At 45.0% G+C, this 20,025-nt stretch overlaps 1 protein-coding gene across 11 annotated transcripts in view; it reads right to left on the minus strand.

Annotated features, from left to right (window-relative positions):
- The window catches only part of ADORA2A (adenosine A2a receptor), a 29,739-nt gene extending 15,278 nt beyond the window's left edge, over window positions 1-14,461 (minus strand). The window contains exons 1-2 of one of the 11 annotated variants that reach the window (XM_083803949.1): window positions 13,639-14,461; window positions 392-562 (exon numbers count right to left, since the gene is read on the minus strand). The gene's annotated coding sequence lies outside the window, so the exon portion shown is untranslated. The other 10 variants (XM_083803942.1, XM_083803944.1, XM_083803948.1 and 7 more) reach the window with 10 other exon arrangements.
- Window positions 14,462-20,025: the final 5,564 nt, after the last annotated feature.

Raw genomic sequence — 20,025 nt, forward strand, 5'->3', positions numbered from 1 at the left:
AATTTCTCAGGACAAAATAAAAGGGTAAAGACAGTAATAATAAATGAAAATATGATTAACTCGTGATTCACATCTGATCTCAGGAATATAATCTAATTTTAGACCTTTCATTGATTTAGAGCTCTATTGCTAATGCTGCATTTGAAAGGAAAGTGAATGGCTCTTGGTGGTTTGGATGCATTTCAAAAACCTAGCTTCTCTCCACCTTCAACAATCTTTTGTATGTGTTTTGTTTGGTTTGTGTGGAAGAAATGAACAGAACAGATTAGTTTGTGATATAGCTATTAAGAGGGAGATAATGATCATCCACTTAATCTTTTCTAAAGAACAACAAAAAAAAAAAACAAGTCTCTATATTACCTTTTTAGCAAAAACCCTGTTTGTCACTGACCTTCCGTAGATTGTTTCTACCTTCTGAAATTCCAGGGATATCAGTGATGTGCTCCTACATCACTTCTGCAGCATCTGATTGTCCATTTCAAATCCCAATAGGTTTGTTTCAAGGCAGCAATAATGAAAACTCTCCAGCCTGACTTCCAGAGAAGGAGATTAGAATTAATATCTGATAGAGACAAAGAAAATTGGGAGGGAAAGAAAAAGGGCAAGATGAAAGCTAAACTACAACACTTTGTGTGTGAGAGCAAGAAAGGGGCTGGTGGGGGAAAAGGCAGGAAAAAGGTGGCAGGAGCCAAAAAAACAAACAAGGGAAGCAGTGGGGAAAAACAAGTCCGTAAGAGAAACACCGTGCATGTCTGTCAGATGGGTGACACGCGGCTGTGCCTGAAGGCTGTAAGTGGTTTGGGTCCCATTTTGTTTAACCTGACTCTTTCAGTGGCTCGTCTCAAACATGTTTTCCAGCAGGACATGGAGTGAAGCAGCAAACCTACACTGTAGAGGTCCCCCTCATGCCAATCATTCAGCACAAAGAGGAATCTGAATTACTGACAGCTCTCCATATAACCTGAAAAAGCATGGTGCTGGCATCTGAAATTTGATGACCACATCACAAACTGTTCTCTGGCACTCCAGATTTTAACCTTCTACTTCAGCTGTGTGCTTCATGGCCTGATTTTAACTTTCTAATACAGCTTTGAAGTTGTTTGGTCCCATTTCCCATCCCCCTTCACAAACAGTGGCCTGATGGTTGAGCCCCAGCTCCAGCTATTTATCCTGAGGCAAGCTTTGAGATGTTATGTCCAGAAGAGGACAACATGTCCTTCCACCCCACTCCGCTCCCAGATGGGCTGGAAAACACTTAAGAGTTCTGCAGAGCCAGCACATCTCAGAAGAGAAATGACCAGAGCTGAGCAGGTGTCCCAGCCACGACCGAACAACATTTTGTGTCCGCTTCACTTCAGCGCCAGAGCTTCTGCAGAAGCAACTGCTGTTAGAAGCAGGAATTATTATTATTAGCCACCCAACGCAGCACGTCAGGGGCCTCACTCGCTACTTACAGAAGGTGTCACCACCCACGAGGTTCCTGTATTTGACCCAAACTTCCCTCTCTTGTTTTATTCACCTCTCACAATGTCAGCCTGCTGCAGCTTTTACCCAACGTGATGAGTCTTAAATTGCAGACATTTGCCACTTGCTTTTAAACAAGTACAGGTCCAGTCTTTCTGTGTATATGACTAGAAATTTACTGCACAGCGACAAAATAAAATGCAGACCACCTAGAAAACAAGGCGTATCCAGAGGCAATACAAAATTTATTATAGAATCATCTACTTCATGCTCAGCAAAGGCTCAGCAACCAGGTCTGACAAGACAAAATTAATTAACAACTTGCTTTACTCACTGGGGAAGTGTATATTTAACAGCTCAGGCCCTTAAGGGATCAATATGGCAAGCCTCATGAAACTTAAGAAGAATAACCTGTATCACACAACATGCTGGACAGCTACAATTAGTATTTCTTCTCAAGCTCATGTTTTGTTTTGTTAATTGGATTAATTCTTCCTTGATACCTTGGGCTATGTTCCGGCTTTCTCCCCATTATTAAATAAACCTTTCTTGCCACTCACAAACCTGTAAAGCTGTTGCTCTGTTCATTTTTAGTGACTTGGAACACTCTGTTCTCTCCCATATTTCAGCCTCAGTGAAAAACTGCTCCTTGAAAATTCAATAAAGCATCTGAACAGTGTGTTCCCATGGAGCAATTCAGCACTGGAGACCAAGCAAGCTTTTGTTTGGCATCTCCAGTTGGCTTTGGACAAAGGTGTTGCCCCTTCACTCTCCTGAGCACCAAAAGATCAAGGTGAGCTTTTGGCCACTGCTTGCTTCCAACCACCCACCTTGAACAAACTCCTTCCCAGCACTTGGCCTCTTCAGGCTGAGCTCAGTCACCTCAGCTTTGGCTTCACGCTGGGAAGACAACGCACCCTCCACACCACATGCCAGACAGACACACGTGACATGTCTGTGACACTTCCGTCTGACAGCTATTCTTACATATTAGCAAAATCTCCTGGGGTACAACAGCCCACAGGGCACTCAAGACATCTATGGGCATGTAGGTGACAGGCTGCAGTGTCCCCAGCCTCCAGAAAGGATTGGTTTCTCCTCGTCTGCTTCAGGATGGGGCAAGCAAGGCAGCAGCACAGCACGCAGCTCAGGAGGCCATGGGGGAAGTCTTCACCAAGCCCCATTCCACAGATCACAATCTACGTCTCCTCCTGACAACATGACCCTTCCCAGGTACCAGCCACATACAGATTACCTAACTCCCTCAGGGAAAATCCTTGCATTCACACATGGCTGCAGGCAGTAAAGTAGTGCTGCTCCCTCATTTGTTTCCTACTTTCCAAGGCCTGGAGGGGGAGATGCTTGTCAGCTTTTATGCTCTCAAAGCCCTTCAGCTCAAAGGGGATCTCACTATCTTTTAAATCCAAGTTTTCAAGAAACCTTGTCTCTCCCCATTTCTTCAGAGGATCAAGTCACAATAAACAAGTCAATGTGCACACAGACACCACACAAAAAGCTCACTAAACATAGTGAAAATAGCTGTCCTTTAGGGGAGCATGATGTGAATGGCAGCAACAGCACCTTCCAGCATTGCCCACTGGTTTGCTTTCTGAAATTTGGTATTTTATAGTTCAGAGGAGCTTCCCCATATCCCTAACTGGTCGCATGAGCCCAGTGTGCTGGGAGCTGTCGGAAAGCAGCCTTGCTGCTTCCCTGCCCTGCTGAAGGATGGAGGGACATGACGGCATGTGACAGGAAAGAGGGCAGGATGGAGGCATCACCCTTCTAACCACAACGCAATTTTTCTGGTTTCCCTATTCGCTTTATTATTGGCTGCTGGCTACATGACCTTTAGGTCATCTGCTTCCAGTAATAGGAGGAAATTAAATATTAATAATAGACTATTTCCCTCCAGACTGTTCTTTGTTAACAAAGAATACAAGTGAAACAAAGCAGGCAAAATTATCATCGCTCCATGCTCTTGGTTTTCAGGTACCTGGAGCACTTGCAGTTTCCCTCAGGCTTCCCTGGAGTTAGAGCCACCCAATGTCCTGGCACACCTGCCTAAGGGACACTCACACAAGGGCAGATCATGGCAATGACCAAAAATCCTTGTTTTATCCCTTAGTCTTACCCTTGCTGAGCATTATTTCAGACTTCACCCAAAATATTCCAAGTCACTAATGCTCTGACTGAGGAAAAATGCAGGGCCAAGTACCTTTTGAAGTGCAGAGCTTGTCTTCCTTTGGGGAGTGAAGTCTTCCTCCGATGTAAACCCTACAATAGGGCAACGGAACAGCTTTGCAAATTCTGCAGAAATACTGAACAAAATGAAGGCTTCAGCTTTGCTGAACTTGGTCTAATCCCATCTTACAGGAAAACAGCAGCCCTCCAGGACTTAGAACTTGCACTTCACATACTTGTGAAAGGCAAAAGAAATGGCTTTTCAGATCTGTACTGCCCCAGATGGGGAAGAGAGACATTTCTTCTTATGGTTCCACCTCTGTTGCAGTTCAGGCCCAAAAGGGAGTCTATACTCACACCAAGAACAAGCACGGTGAATTTGGGTGCAAAGTTTTTTTTTTTTGTTTTTTTTTTTTTTTTTTAAATCAACGAGGGGATTACTGGATACACCCATGCTACTGCACCTGTGACAGCAACAAAACCCATAAGCAATCATACCCCTGAAGCCTGTCCTGTGTCTCTCCTCTTCCTGTTTATTGCCAATATAAAGTCACGAAGCAAAATAGCTCAGAAAGAGAAACCCCACTGGACAACGAGCAAAGGTCATAACACCGATGAGCCAGCTAACAGAAACGGCTAATCTGAAACCAACATTTCAGCTTTGCCTCCTGCCCTCCAAGTGCTAGGAGTGGATTAATTTTTATTGCAGTAGCGGAAGAGAAGACTGGAGCAGAACACATTTGACCATTATTTTTTCCTAAGTGGATGTTATAAATGTTTAAAAGCAAGCAGGGAAAAAAAAACCTCACAGTAATTATTCCCATTCTAATGGTCACAAAAAGCCAGGGAGGGCAAAACTAAGTAATGCTGAATGACCAGCAGTTAAATAAGCCAGATCAAACAAACAAACAAACGGCAAAAGACTCTCCTGTGTCCGCTAGAATAAAGCCTTACTGGGCAGCAGGCATCATGACTTCCCACCAAAAGGCACAGAAACATGCTTGATTTTTGAGCAAACCACTTGCATCCAGGATTGGTGATACTAATTTACCTACAGTGGCATTTGAAAAAAAAAAAAAAATAGCATTCAAGTAAACTTTCATAAAACTGACGTGTAAAAAAGCATAATTAAAACAACCAACCTTGGCCAGAAAAAAGTTACTACTGCCAATATCATCCACAATGTCTCTGAGGATCCATTTTTCTTTTCCTGTGTGAGTAAAGAACTCAAAAGCAAATTTTGCCTCCCCACAGCCCCACCAAAACCAGCTGTGTTCACACATAAGGAGCATTTCCTTCAAGAACAAAATAAGAGAAATGAGGAAACAGGATTTCAAGAAGAGGTGACCCACTGAGGAATAGAGACTAGGGAGGAATTTGCTCCAAAAATATTTGTCATATTGCTAATGCATCCATTCTGGTATACTTTAAAATAATTCAGTGGACTTCTCTCCAGATGTGACTTCATCTCTCATTTTTATATGAAGTTTCCAGACAGGCAGTTCCAAATTAGGTACATCTGTTGATTTTCCTGTATTTTTATCCAGTTCCCAAAACCTATTCGCCTTCTCTAACGACAGGCTTGCTCCCCGCCAGGCCTCACGAGCCCCCCTTGCTCCCTGTGAGCTCTGTCCCTGTGCAGGTTGCAAGCGGCGTTTGCCCAGGCTCTGCCCCTAAACCCCACCGCAGTGCAGGGACTGCTGCTGTACCAGGTCAGCCAACATCCTGTCTTCCACCCTAGAAGGAATAAAGCTCTTTCCATCTCCCCTTTATGTGGCTGAAAACAACTCCCCAGCTGTCCTTCCCTATCCCAATAAAGGCACCGCACGCTATGAACGGAGATGAGCAAAACCTACCTACCTCTGAGCCAAGCAAAGCTCTCTCATCTGTGGCTCATTCACTGACCCCTCGGAGCAAGGGTTATAGCTGAGGACCCACCAGGAAGCTCCGTTCCCACCCAGGTGGTTTGACTCATCTACCCAGAGCACAAAAAGCAGCCCAGCCTCCGTTGGGTTGCTCACACAGCCCATCACATCCTTCCTCCCGGCTCACCCCCTTCTCTTATCGTTTTGAGCTGTGACACAGCGGCAGCACTCGGCCTGTGCCCTGCAGAAACAGCCGCAGCGGGTGCCCGAGCACCCCTGGAGCTCCCCCATCCCCACTGACCTCCACTTCTGCTACACGGGCTGCTCGCTGCTGGCTCCATCACAGGGATCACACATGCACTCCTCATGCCCTGCAACACCGGCTGGGTTTTGGCCGACACAGGCTCCCTGCTTCCTCCCGTGCCCTGGACCCTCGCACACCCAGGCTGTGCACCAGCACGCTTCACCCCACTCATTTCACCGCAGCTTGTCAATCAGCTACCACTGAAAAAGCATTTAAACTGATGAGGCCGGTGTTGAGTATTCATCCCAAAAAACAGACAAATGACAAATTTTCTGGCTACTTAGTTTGTTTCCAGCAACTTTCCCTCTTCCTTTTTTTCCTCCCTCCTTTTTAAGGTGCTTACCCTGCCTCGCTAATCCCCGTTTGCTCTGTGTCACACCTCCGCATCCCCTTAGTGTTTCTGCCTCATGGTCTCAAAGCTATTCAAGACTTTTTAGGACTCTGCCATCCTCTGTTGGTAAGGAGGAGTTGATGCTCTGACGACGTCTCAAGGCCACGCGCTCTCCTTGTCCCTCACTCTTGTTTGCTATGACTTGCACCACACTTCTGTCACTCTTACAAAATGACTTGCATTTTCACTATCAGTCAGCCCCAGCAATACAACAAGCCCTTCTAGAGGTACTCCTCAAAGCAAGCTGTTTTTTTTCCCCCTCAAGTCCTTGATTATAATCCGATTTACGAAGAACTCTCCAGTGTTGCTGCTCATCGATCCCAAAGTCTCAGCGTTTAGCTGATGCTCTGAGGACCCTGACGAAGTCCTTCCTTCATTTCCTAAGTCCTTGTGCTGTGGTAAAAACACATCCGCTGGCAAGTAACAGCCTGCTGCTTCTGCTTGCTTCCTCCTCCGACTGCTCGGGCCAGAGACACCCAGTTCTGGTGGAGAGAGCATACGCTGCTGTGCAAAATGACATTTCTACAATTTCTTTCCTTCTACATCAAACCATAGCACTGGAGAACCAGTAGCCATTCATAAATCACTTTATAAAACATTTTACTGGACTGAGCAGCTTGGTAGCTGCTTATGAGCTGGCACGCTTGTCTACAGGAAGCAGAAAGACGACCAGCAGCAAGCAGCCCATCACAATACAAACAGCTCTACTGCACTTGTGAAGTGGTCCCTGTCTTCTATGAGAACAGAAGGTATTTTACAGTTTCTGGATAATAAGAGACAATAAAAAGCACCAGCTGTAAAGGAACCTACAACCACCATCACAAACAGCTGAACCAGGATAGACCAAAAAAGGAACGGCAGCATTTGACTTCAAATACAAAAGATGTGAGTCAAGCCGAGGCGGAAGCCAGGGAGGCACCCAGAGCACACATCCCCTCACTTTTAGTCTCCTGAGGGGACTGTGTCCACCTCTTGCTCGCTGAAATCACACAGCTTAGCTGCATGGTGGCTACACGGAGTAAAAGGAAGATCTCCCTTCAAGAGAGGGGTAAGCAAAACAACAAAAACCATCAATGAGTCCTCTTTCCAGTCTTCAGCCCACAAACACAGCTTCTTACCTTCTTGTATCCTGAAGAGCTGGCACCACACAGATGTACCAGAAAAAAAGAATCCCCCTGAATCTTCTCGGTCTACCCATGTTACAACCCTTAATGCATCATAATGCTCAAGCAGAGTTTGGATCAGCATTTAAGCAAGCTGACAAAGTCAGGTGCCTCAGTTTTAACAGATCCAGCTAAAGAGGCCTGATTTCTGAGAGGGGAGCACTTTTTGGAATCAGGGTATTTTAAAGAACCCCTGACCAGGCAACCCTTAGCACAGAACATTTTTGCCCCAAACCAAAGCTGTAGAACACAACTTTTAAAAAGTCAGTGTGCTTCCCTGCACATGCTCCAGGAACTGTAATGGTGCTGGTGCCTGCCCAAGACAGTCTGATGTTATTTTCCACCGTCCCATTGAACCTGGGCACTGATCTGTGGATTGGACGTATGTGGAAACTGTAATTATTCAAATCAATTTCAATCACGTGTCTCTCTTCTGAAGATTGTATTAAACAACCACATACTTAGCTGTCTTTTGTCCTGGGAAATGTTTCCTATGGAAAATGCCAGCCTGTGCCCAAGTATACGGATCTAACACTGAAACCAAAGCTGTTATCAACACAGAATACGATACTTAACAGCCTACTTCCCTTAACTCCTTAACCTTAACAACTGATTCATACCAGGATCTGGCAATCCTATTCCTGGGAAACCTCAGCAACCAAAATGACGGGTCAGTGTGTAGAGGACTTTGCTGGTGCGAGAAGGGAGATGTGGATAACAGGGCAACATAACAGAACAGATGAGGAGAACAGAAACACTTAGGCTCCCTTCATAAGAAAAAAAAGAAAGAGATAAGAAGCGAGAGGAGGCTTTGTAAAACCAAGTCAAAATAACTCCAAAGAAGCAAGAGCAGGAGAAGAATGGCAGAGACATTGAGATCTGAATACTAAACAAGGAAAGAAACTACTTCTAACAGGGAAAATAGTGCAAACTTCACACCCACAAAAAGATGCATTAAAAGAGCAAAATGAGACCAAATTACACTTCCCTGTGTTCAACAGCATTACTCACTCAGATGCACAAGGACTCTGGTGCAGAGAGATATGCAGACATGACCCCCAGCTGGCGCTGGCTCGGGCTCAGCTGAGTGAACAATCCCTCTCCTGCCCTCCTTGACAAGCTGCTGAACAAGGAGCCACAAGTGTCCCTGTGACAGGAGGCAGGGAGCACTGTATCTCAGCTGGCTGGCAGATAAAAGAGCCCCAATCTGCAAGTACCGGAGGCCTCCTGAGAATGGCTGAGTGCCTTCCACCCTGGATCTGAGTGTAATCACAAATGCTAATCGACGTACAGACAGGAGCCCAGCATGTCATTCGTCACGTCTCCAAAGCTGCAGGAAAACCCCCCTTTCCTCTCCTTGAAGCAGCAAGGGACAGGAAGATTCCCTCATCCTCTGTACAAGTGAGCTTTTCCCTCCCCCTGTCCCTGGCTCAAACCATCTCTGCAAGTTTCACCCCCCGCTAACTTCTCCATTGTCTCAGATGCATTGTTTGCAAATGTTCCCTAAAAATGCCATGGAAAGTATTCAGTATTCCTGTTTTTAGGTCTTTCCACATCCCCATGTAACACCTGGCCTTTATCTTGTTACCTGTCAGATAGTGATAAGCCTGCTGCATGCAACCTCTGACCTATCATCTAGGATAAACACGATCCATCTTGTAGCTGTCATTTCTTTTCAAATCCTGCCTTCCACTGCAGTAGTTGCAGCAAATTACTTATTTTATTTGGGCTTGAAATCAGTAACTTTTCAAAACATATAGATAAAAATAAAAATAACACTAGCTATAGCCTCAAAACAAAGTTTCAAGCCTGACCTTCCTGGCACTGGGTTTACTGCTGCTTTGAGAGCAAGGAGGTTCCAGTACTCCTGCTCTTGTATATCTTTTGTGATGGCATTTGCATATAATTTCTGTAGGATTTGTTGTATTTTATTCTACCTTTTTTTTTCTTTCTTTCTTAATTAGTCAACTAATAGGCCCAATGATGGAAAAGCAACCATTCTCCAGAGCAAGTCAAAATAAAGTGACGGGTTTGAGCTGGTTGCTTAAATGTAAGTGGATAAGGACATCTAAAGAGCTCCAAACTATCACCAGAGCCTCTGCCATCGCTTCAGAAAGGCACGTATCTCCCTTCGGTACTGTCCTATTCTCTGCCAGCCCCACTGGTATGCCACACACAGCACTGATGTCTGCTTAAAGCACTGAATTAAACCCCGGGTGTCCTGAACAGGAAGGGACAACGCTTGTGCTCAAACACATGCCAAAGCTTTGTTAACACTTTTGCCTAACACCAGCGATCACCCTGAACACAGATGTTTTACAGAAGCCATCTTGATGTGCTTGGCTCTTCTCTGAACTTTCCAAAGCATTCCTTTAGTGGCTCATCAGTTCTTTTCATAACCTCATCGCTGTGTGTTTATCCGAGCAACTTTATCCTCACTTTGCAGTCGTGCCACCATCCGGAGATGTAGTGCAGCCTACTTACCCCATCCTTCCCACGCTGCTGCTGACCTCCAGCCATACAGACACAAGTTAGCCATGTTTTGTATGGTTTGCTCCTTACAGAACTCAGGTGGAGGAGGGAAAGAGATCACACCCTTATGAACTGCCACTTAACAACTACCTGCATTTGCTGAAGGAGTTGTAAATTCTCTTCGCTGGTTCCTCTGTGGTTTGCCCACCATGGACAAATGAGTTACTGCAAAGGAAATTGAAGCTGGACATCAGGGTGTTTCCTGCATTGCAGGAAAGCATGGAGACTCCACCGCAGGTCTTAAGGAGCAAGATGGAGAAATAGCTGTCACAGGAAAGGCACAAGCACAGCTGATCCTGCCTTTGGGCAGAGGCATGGATTAGATGACCTCAAAGTACCTCCTGAGGATATTTTCCATAATTGAGAGTTGTATGCGCCATCTGGCCATTCCGATCTACAGAGGTTTACTTTAGAAAAAAAAAGTGCAATACAACCAATAATTATTCCTGACTCAGATGCAACCTTAGTGAGGGGAGAGGCATCTTCTGATTCTACAGAAGAAACTGAAGCCTTCAGAGGTTAAACCACCTTCAGTGCATCTGCCCGGATCCACTTACCCTCCTGAGGCAAAATGCTGCCGGTTCTTTACTCCTAATGGACCAAACCACAATCCAGCTGCATTGAGCATCATATTAAGCAAATTTCTCTTCCTTTTTAAAAGGAAAAGAGAGGCAAGGAACAAGTGCTGTTGTGTGCAGGTAGTTTGCCAAGGCTGTTCAGATGCTATTTCCAGATGTCAAACCTGAAGGTGATCCATGATGAAACCAAGCCTTCTGGTCCTAAGTAACAGACCCCTGATGAAAGGGACTGACTGGCTCTCCACTGATGTGTGAGAACCCTCACTAATTACTTCAATTACAGCTCAAGATCTCTAGTTTTTTAGCTTAGAGTCCAACAACAAAATAAAAAGAAAAAAAAAAGCTTCAATAGCCCATCTCTATTTTCAGATGGAAAGCATACAAAACGGAAGGACCTAGAGAGTTATTTACCATCCACAGAGGATGAAGAGAATCCAAGAGCTATTCAAAGTGAAGGACAAACTTTGCAGTACAGCAAGAGAGAGATGCCAGTGCCAGCCTTCGGATGAGAAAATACCTCATGCTCGCAGCTGCGCAGAACTCTCAGGCAGAGCTTAGCCACAAAATGCTTCGTTCCATTTCACACGCAAAAACATGGGTGGAAACATCAAACCAAAGCGAAGAGCTGAAGCACAGTGAAAACGTTTTGGTCAAAATATCTGTGAAACCTTAAGCATCGTGTATAGACAAGATCACACAATCTATAGCCACCATGCAGAAAGGAAGTGGTGAAGGTAGGGGTTTTCCATCCACGCCAGATGGAAAAGCCGCCAGGCTCAAGACCAGAGGGGACATATATGGCCAGCCAGCCCAGATCCTTCAGAGAAACACAACTGAAAGGAAGAGTGAAGGTTCACAACAGACCCTCCAAACCTCCTGCTGGACTGAGCTTTTCCCAGTGGTTCTTAAGAGGGCTTAACCACATGGCTCAGCATAGAATCCACTACTGAAGATTAAACAAAAAGATGAATAGCTTTCAAAAGTTGATTACATTCAAATGCAATAGTGCCAGCAGCCCTTATGGAAACATCCTATTAAAATATCAGCAGAAATAGAAATGCAAATACAGGAGACCTGGTAGGAGGCTTTTGAACCCACTGTCAGAAGGACAGAGGCTAAAAACATCATTACTGGGCTGACATCCCCTGATCTGGCATGGAATCATGCTGATTCCATTTTTTTAGGTATAAAAATACGTACGGAAAGAGAGACGGGTTATGTACGTGTGTAAACTGCAGACTCGTCCCAGGAACTGCACTAAAAAGGAGTCTGCTTGCCTTTTTTTTTTGTGTATCCTGAAATAGGTCATTTTTATTTTATATATACACATACATGTTTGCAGTGTGTACCCATGTGTTTCCCCTACAAATTCAGAGGTTCATAGCTTTCCTAGAATTTAATCCATTTGCCACATTAGACAGGATTTCGTTTTCACACTATTTGTGATCACAATTATGTTTATATTGATTTTTTTTTAATGGAAATTCAAAACACGGTATTTTTTCCACAATTCTAATTCAATTTAAATATTTCTCGTATGCCTGTTGGTTGTTATCTAATCTTTTTGGCAATATGCCTGGGGGGGGTATCCCTCTGTAACGGCAGGAGCTGGCCATGCTTTCTCTCATGCAGAAGAATGGATTTATCAATTACTACAGTTCTTGTGTTACACAGGTCTGAGACTTACCAGCCAGATAAGAAACCTGAAAACAAATACATCCAAGGATAGAGTTATCTAATAGTTGACCATCTGCTTAGGAAAATAATTTTAAGTAGTTAAGGCAATTCTATTAACTAGTATTTGCCAAATGAGTCATGTTGCTTAAGTTAACCCTTCCTTTCTCATCTGTGGCCCCTCTGCCCAAAACAGTTTGGGAGAGGGTGCTCAGCCACCTCTACTATTTTTAAGCTAGCAACAAAGCCAGCAGTACATCCGCACTCAAAATCTACCCAAGCTCATACCACACCAGGACATAAAAGAGCATTAAGGCAACCGAGGAGCTTCTGGACAACACACCACACACTCAAAACGGAGAAAGATCTCCTCCCAGGAACGTCCCCGCAAAGGCACCACACACCGGGAGCGCACCTGCTGCTCGACGCTCTCCTCCACGATGGGCTGCGGCAGCTCCACGAGGACAGGTCACCCCCGCAGGGCCCAGGAGCCCCGTCCCGTGGGGCAGAAAGCCTTCTCGCACATCCTTCCCGCAGTTCTGGCAGCAGCCGGCGCCGTGAAGCCCGATGCCCCTTTCCTTCAGCAGCCCTCTCCCCGTAACGCAGCACCACCGGGCCCCTCGGGGCCTCGCAGCTCCGCCGACATCCCCGCCATGTACCCACGCCGAGGGAGCACCCTGTCACGGTGGAAGTGCCACTGCCCCAAACCTGTTTTGGTCACTTGGCACAGACGAGCCAGGGTCAGGGCTTGTGGAGTGAGGAGCGGGATAAACTGCGTGCGGTTAGTGCCGTCTACTAAGTCCCTGCCCTTTTTCCCTTTCGCCTGATTGCAAAGTGCGTGGAAATCTCCCTTGATAAACGCTACAGAGGAGCTTACAGGATGCAGGGTGCTCCTAGGGAATCGCTATTTTACAGCTGATTGCTTTCGAGCACGAACAGCAGCCGAAGAGCCAGGAGGAGGAGGAGGTCTGGGTGCAGGGGAACAAAGTCCAGCGCCCGCTGTCTGGAGGAAGAGCCGCGGGGCAAACAGCTCCGGGCGCGGGGGTGTGTCGGGGAATGACAGCTAGGAGCGAGCAAGGCGCGAAGAGCCAAAAAAACCCCACGCGGGCCGGGGCAACTTACAGCCAAATCTCCCCGGTCTCGTGGGCAGCGGAGGCAGGAGAGCTCCCGCTCAGGCGCCGCGGGGAAAGTTGAACCTCTCCCGGCAACGGCCGGGGCCCGGCAGCCACCCCCCGCCGTCCCTCAGCGCGGGGCCGGGCCCGCCTCACCCACCTGCCCCCACGGCTCCGGCTCCGCTCCGCGCCGCTCCGCACCTCACGGCCCCGGCCCCGCTCCCGGCCGGCCGCTGCCCCACTCCCGCCCCGCGGCGCCCTCCGCCTCAGGACGCGGGCAGCCCGGCGGCCAGGAGCCGGCGGCTCCCCCTGGAGGGCGGCGCGGGTGGAGCGGGGCGGAGCGGAGCCGAGCCGGGCCCCCCCGGCATTACCTGGCGGCTCCGGGAGGGCAGGCGGAGGGGCAGCACCGCGAGGTCGCCGCGTGCTTCAGGAGGTCCAGGGCTTGGCTTGAGGGACCTGGGAGTGACAGAAAAAGGGGCTTTTAGAGCCTTTTAGCCGAGTGTAATGACAGGCAGGGAGAGGAGGGCTTTCCCTGTAAGCAGACAGGTCTTTCTAGGCTGAACTACCGCTGAAGCCCGCCGCTGGACCAAGTGGCACCGCACAGCGCTCCCAGGGCTATACACAAACAGGGAGAAACTCCCAGCTCCCTTCTGTCTCAGCTTCCCCTCATCACCACCAGCAGAATGGAAAGGGGATCCCTGCACACTAACTACTCTGGAAGCGTTTAAAAACTCACAATGAAGATATTAAATATTTCATAGAAGTTTTGCGTTTCCCACTGGGCAGGCTGCAGTGCAGGCCACAGCCGTGCCCACGGGGCCGCATGTGTCCCCCGGCATCCCCTGCTCTGCCCCTGCCAGCCATCGCTCAGCTCTCAGCCATTCTGAAGCTGGGAGAGAACCTCTCAAGAATTTGCACCCGCTGCTCTTTGCAGGCATCTTCTAAGCTTCTTTTTATTTCTGTTTTTTAACTTTGCATCCTAGCGAGTAATTTATCCACATTGTTCCTATTGGTTTGACTTTATTAACAGGAAAAGCCACTAGCGTAACTACACAGACCCCATGGCAGACCCCAGCCTTTACAAACAAGGTTCATTTCCACAACAGCCAGCCCTGGCTCCTCTTAGCAGGGGACAGCTACAGCTGTGTGCTTGCACCAAGCTTTTTTTGGTGCATCAAGACAGTAGAAAAAAAGTAGCAGACCTGGTACAAGCCACTTCAGCACCAACCTCAGAATCTGTGAGCCTCGAAGCATCAAAGATTTATTGCTGGCAGCAGCATCAGGCACCCGTGCTGTCCTCTTCTCCACTCTCCTGGACAGGAAGGCAGGCTGGCACACTGCCTGCCTCAGCTATGCAGCTGTGAATTACAGAAGTGACAGAAAAAGGCTGGAGCACCACAAAGTGACACGAAGTGATTTTAAGAACCACATATACTGACAAACCAGTTCAAGAGAAAAACAAGAACGGGGGAGATTATGAGAAATTTAGGAGCCTCATCAAAACATACTGCAATATTGATAAATTTAGAAATGCTGCCTGCCTACATGAAGTTTGCCAGAGCTTTTTGGAAAATGCAGACACCAGAAACAGGTACTGTTCCCATAATGGCCTCACTCTTGCCCTGTACAAGAGGTAGTGTTTTCCACAAAGATTTATGCTGTGCAACCGTATTTGAAGTGGGGGTGCAAGTGCCGTGCTGTAGCAGTTAGCTGCCTGCCGGGATCTGCTGTGCCTGTTCAGCGTTGCTCCTTTCCTGGGTAACGATTTCAGTTTTGTAGAAGTGGCTTCTGGTCTTTGGCCCAGATCCTCAAAGCCATCCAAATGGCGCTCTCCCATTGAAATTAATGAAAGCTGAGAATCAAAATACAGGGAGCAAGGCTGCAGTTTCTAAATATGATTTTGCTCCTGAATACATTAAAAATGAAGTTGTTGCAGTCAGCTCACTTTACTAATCCATGGGGTTGGTTTCTTCCAACAGCCTCATGTTCAATGCATTTTACAAGCTTCCTGAGTCACCGATGTTGATCAATGTATCTTTGAAAGAACCCAAAAATGCTTCATTAGATGTTTTCTCCCAGTTGCAACTATTCTTTGATTTTTGCAGATAATCAATTTTAAGATTACGCTGATTTTCTTTTAAATCAGCAAGTCACAAAAGATGTAAAGCAAGTATCTGAGTGATTTCACAGGGCTGGCTGATAATGGTACCATAAGCTTCTAGTGTTAGAAATTACTTCTTTTCCATGAAATCATGCTGATGGGCATTATTCAGTCTACCACTACCAACTATATTTGGATGGAATATCAGGTTCCCATTATCACACACTGATTTTCTCTGTGCAGCTGGGAAATCTGCAGTGTTTCAACATTTGTTAAAATCAATATTAACAGCTCCTGGAGCTCCTCAGCCAGTTCTATTACTCTTGCTTTTACTTGCTCGTTTTTTACTTCTGCACATGAAGTGTTTACAATTAGCAGCTGCTGTTTTATATCCCGTTTAGCAGCTGGATAGCTTATCTTTCATTACTACAGTAATATTTGAATAGATGTTCCCTTCTTTTTGAATTATGAGTTGCTTATTATTAATGCTATTGCTTCTGTCAAGTAACAGAACCACACCATTCTTCAGATCATATTTCTTGTGTATATTCTTTGTGTTGTCCTTCCTGTAGATTTTCTGCTTGTGCCCTCCTTTATCAGTGGTCAACAATGGCAATAAACTGAGGGTTAAGGAATACAATTGGTTTTTGTACTAACTACAAAAGGTTATATTAATCATCTCTGAGGTGGGGGGCAGTAAAATAGAGCACTAATTTTCTTTTCCTTCTTTGCAACACTTGAAGGCAAAAAAACAGCATTGCTATGACTGCTATAGCCAGGCACAGTCTGAGAAGGGACTACATGAAGAGGAAGGCTGAAACTACCTGGACACGTGAGAGCTTCCAGCAGCCTCAGCAGCTACACTGAAGGTACTGCCACTCGTCTAGAGCAGGCTGCTGGCTTGAGCTGAAAGAAGTCCCGGACTGCAAGGAAAAAAAGGAAAATTTCCAGTTCTCCCAAATGCAGCCAAGAAAGCTTTTGCATTCCTAAAAAGCAGAGTTGCAATAACATACAGGACACTGTCTCCTAACTGAACAAGCCAAAATTCTGAATTTTGGGCAGCTGAAAAGCAGTGATAAGACTATTTGCCCTCCTCAGACTTAGTAACTGAGCTAAAGCGGTAAGACCTAGAAATACAGCGTAGAATAAAGCTTGGAAAGCTTCCCTCAAAAAGATGACAGCAAAGTAAATAAAGACTTCCCACTTGAGACCTATCATGAAGCTCACCATTCACTCTGCTGATACTGCATTAGCAACAGCCTGCTTGGGCACATCAGCGAGGCCACTGTAAACACAAAACAGACTAATATAATGACTGTAACCAAACCAGCCCCCCACCTTTGTATGTAGCAAGATAGCACAAAAGTCACACACATGTACTGAGGTTGCTGTACGGAAAACTGCCTTACAGAAAACTATCATCAGTTTGTCTCGAATACAATCTGGAAGAATTAATGTGTTTATGTAAACAGAAAAAAACTATGTCTAATAATTCTTTTTTTTTGGAGGATAAAGTGAAGTACTTTTGCATCACACATACTCTAGCGTCTAGAAACTGTCCCCAAATAGCCAGCTCTGCTCATTAAACCATAAGCTATGAGTTGGCTATACACTTTTGCTAGATGTGACAATTTTAAATGGGCCAGTACTTGAATCGCAGCAGACCAACATAAAGCACTGACTGGATGCCACTTCAGGGTTAATGGATAAGTGACAACAGCAAGGTTGTATATCAGTGCTGCACTGGAGCTAAGATGACAGTCAATGCTTTACTCTTACAGCACGAATCCTGTATGCTGTGTACACCAATCAGCAACAAACTCTTATTGCCAGCTTTTCACCTCCATGCAGGGATTATTCTTTACCAGTTTTGGAGCTGGATACTGGATTGTGAAACTTCTAACCAGACACAACCATCTGATATATGCACAACTGCATGTAAGAGATGCCTATTTTGTAAAGATGCATCAAACTGAGCATTAGCACACATAAGTAATGTTGGTATAGAAGACACTTAAAATGGCATGTTCGGACTTGTACATAATCCCATACCTACAAATACTGCCTGCAACTCCTCAAAAGCAGTGAAAGGCACTTGGCTTAGTCTAAGAGAAGAGACTGAGGCAGGGTTATTTGAGGTCCTTTGGAAACACTAGCAAATCCTTAAATATTAAATATATATTACATATATATATCTAATTATTTCTCTCACCTTGTTCAACATGAAATTTGTTAGCAATTTTAAAATAAACCTAAGAAAAAATTTTTCTGAGGAGGGAGTCCTTTAAAAAAAGTTACATGTGGAAAAACTTGGCTGTAAAGGCCCATCACTAGCACCTTAACTAAAGGATAATCTTCCATGTCAAAGACCAAAGCCTTCTCACAAACAGTTAAATTCCAGCATAGAGTTTAGCTTAAGGAAAACAAGCCACAATTAAGGTAAGATTTGTGCTCACAAGGAAATGTAAACCCATATCCACAACCGTTTAAATTCTGCCATTTGCACTTACATCAGGAACCAGTGAAGGATCTTCAGTAGTTTCAAATCAGGAATTGGACTAGTCTCCATAAAAGGCACTCCCCAAAGAGACTGGCTTCATTTCTTCAAATGCTATTCAGCGTGACAGAGAACGAGATGGAGTTCAATCTAAATTTAAGCATTCTTTGTAGACTATTAATAGAGGAAAACTGGTAGCATGAATCATCACGTGGGAGCTGTAGAGCAACAGCTATTTATTTTCTATAATAATATATAGAAGTTACCTTTATACAATACACTGTTGGAGCTCAAGGCCCAGCAAGAAGTCGTCAGATGATTCCTCTTCACTTAACACTATTCTCATTTTTTTCAAGGAGCAAAGAGAGGGCAACCCTTATTTAACTTGACAAAATCCACATTGTGTACATCCAAGCTCCTGTTACAACACAGGAGAGACAGGAAGTAGCTACTGACCCTGCTTCACACCACTCCCTCCTCAGGCTCAGAACGACTCTGACCTACTCGAAGTGTTTGTGCAAAATGATAGAATTTGGTACCTTTATAAAGTTCAGTTAGTGCTTTAGCACTTGTTCCAATGCTTTTATAGTGTTTGTACCTCTGGCCATAAACAAAATTGCTGCATGCCTTCCCTTTAAGTTTCTTCTCTGCTGAACAGAAGAATTCCAGCTACATCATTGTTAGACCACCCATCTTCCGGAAAGATTTTTTGAAAGGACTGAACACTTTAACAGCTCCTGAAGTGCGAAACTACAGATGTTCAGCATCCCTCTCACTCAAACCTTCCAACATTGTGATTTTATTTTTAAAGCAATAGGACTGGTTACATGTACTGCAGGCTCTACCCTGGGCTAACTCCATTGCAGTCTACGGAATCTGAATTTGCCCCCCCCCCCCCCCCAAGACTCACAGTGTTAACATGATGGCATTTCAGTACTCTGTGGGTTATTTATTTTTTGAAAAATATGATATTGTCAACAGCTCAGTGAATTTGTCTCCAGACTGTTATGTCTCCTTCTCAAGTTTCTTTCATTTTTAAGAGCTTAACTTTGAGGCTTCTGGCGTGAAGAGTCTAAAATGGTTTAAGAAAAGGAAGCATAAACAAGGGAGTAAGCTGTGCACAGCATTGGAAAGAAGCACAAGTATTTCCTCACACTACATAATCAATGCAAAAGTCTACCTGTAAAAATACCGTAAGTCACTCTACTGTGTTCGACCCGATTTTCACAATGAGGGTAAGAAGGCTCCAAAGAACTGGGCCAAGAACATCTAAGAGAAGTTGAGATCTTATTTTTCAAACAGGGCATTTCATATACAGAAATTCACTTCTATAAACAGACTTCAACAAAACCATGGTGATATAGAGGGCAACGGCAGATGAAGACTAGTAAAAACCTTAACATGGAATAGGACTGATAGCATCAGTCATCTATCTGCTTTGTCTTTTTAATTCACTATTTTTTTTTCTAAACAAAGACTTGCACAGGGAAATTTTCAGAACAACCTTTCTAAGAGAAAAAAGAATGTAATAACAATTTATTTAGATAAATAATTAGATAAATAAATGTTCCTCTAACCTTGAGCTGCCAGGAATGGAGAGGCTAATTAGCTAACTTCTCTGTTCATACCATTGGGTTACAGCATCAAGCACTAATTTATATGGAAGGTACTGGAGCTTTCCACCCTATATTCACTGTTTTTTGAACAATGTTAAAGAATATTATACCTTACTGATAAGGACTGATAATGAAAAAGAAAACATACCAATTTAAGATACCAAAACACAACTGCTGGGCCCAAAGGAAGATACCGTTGATACTAGCTTTTATGAAAGCTAGGCAAAACAGAGAGGGAAGCTAAAAAAACAGAAGAGGGAAGCTAAGAAAGGGTGAACAATGGTAAAGGCATTGCAAAGAAGCGCAGAGAATTCAGGATTATTATTTTTCTGTCTTAGCAGTAGCTGCTGGCTATTAATAACTTCCCATCTGGAGAAGGGAGTAAGCTTTTTGTGCTAAATTAGTATCTGTGTTTTGAAAAGAATTGCATTTGGGAAAAATTGACATCCTCACGAGCCCCTCTTGAATACGTGCTCTGTGGAACCACAAACAGGAGAGGGGTGAGTCCAGGTACTGGGACTTTATAACATACAATATAACTCAA

This window comes from Anser anser (assembly GCF_964211835.1).
Source record: "Anser anser genome assembly, chromosome: 18".
NCBI lineage: Eukaryota > Metazoa > Chordata > Aves > Anseriformes > Anatidae > Anser > Anser anser.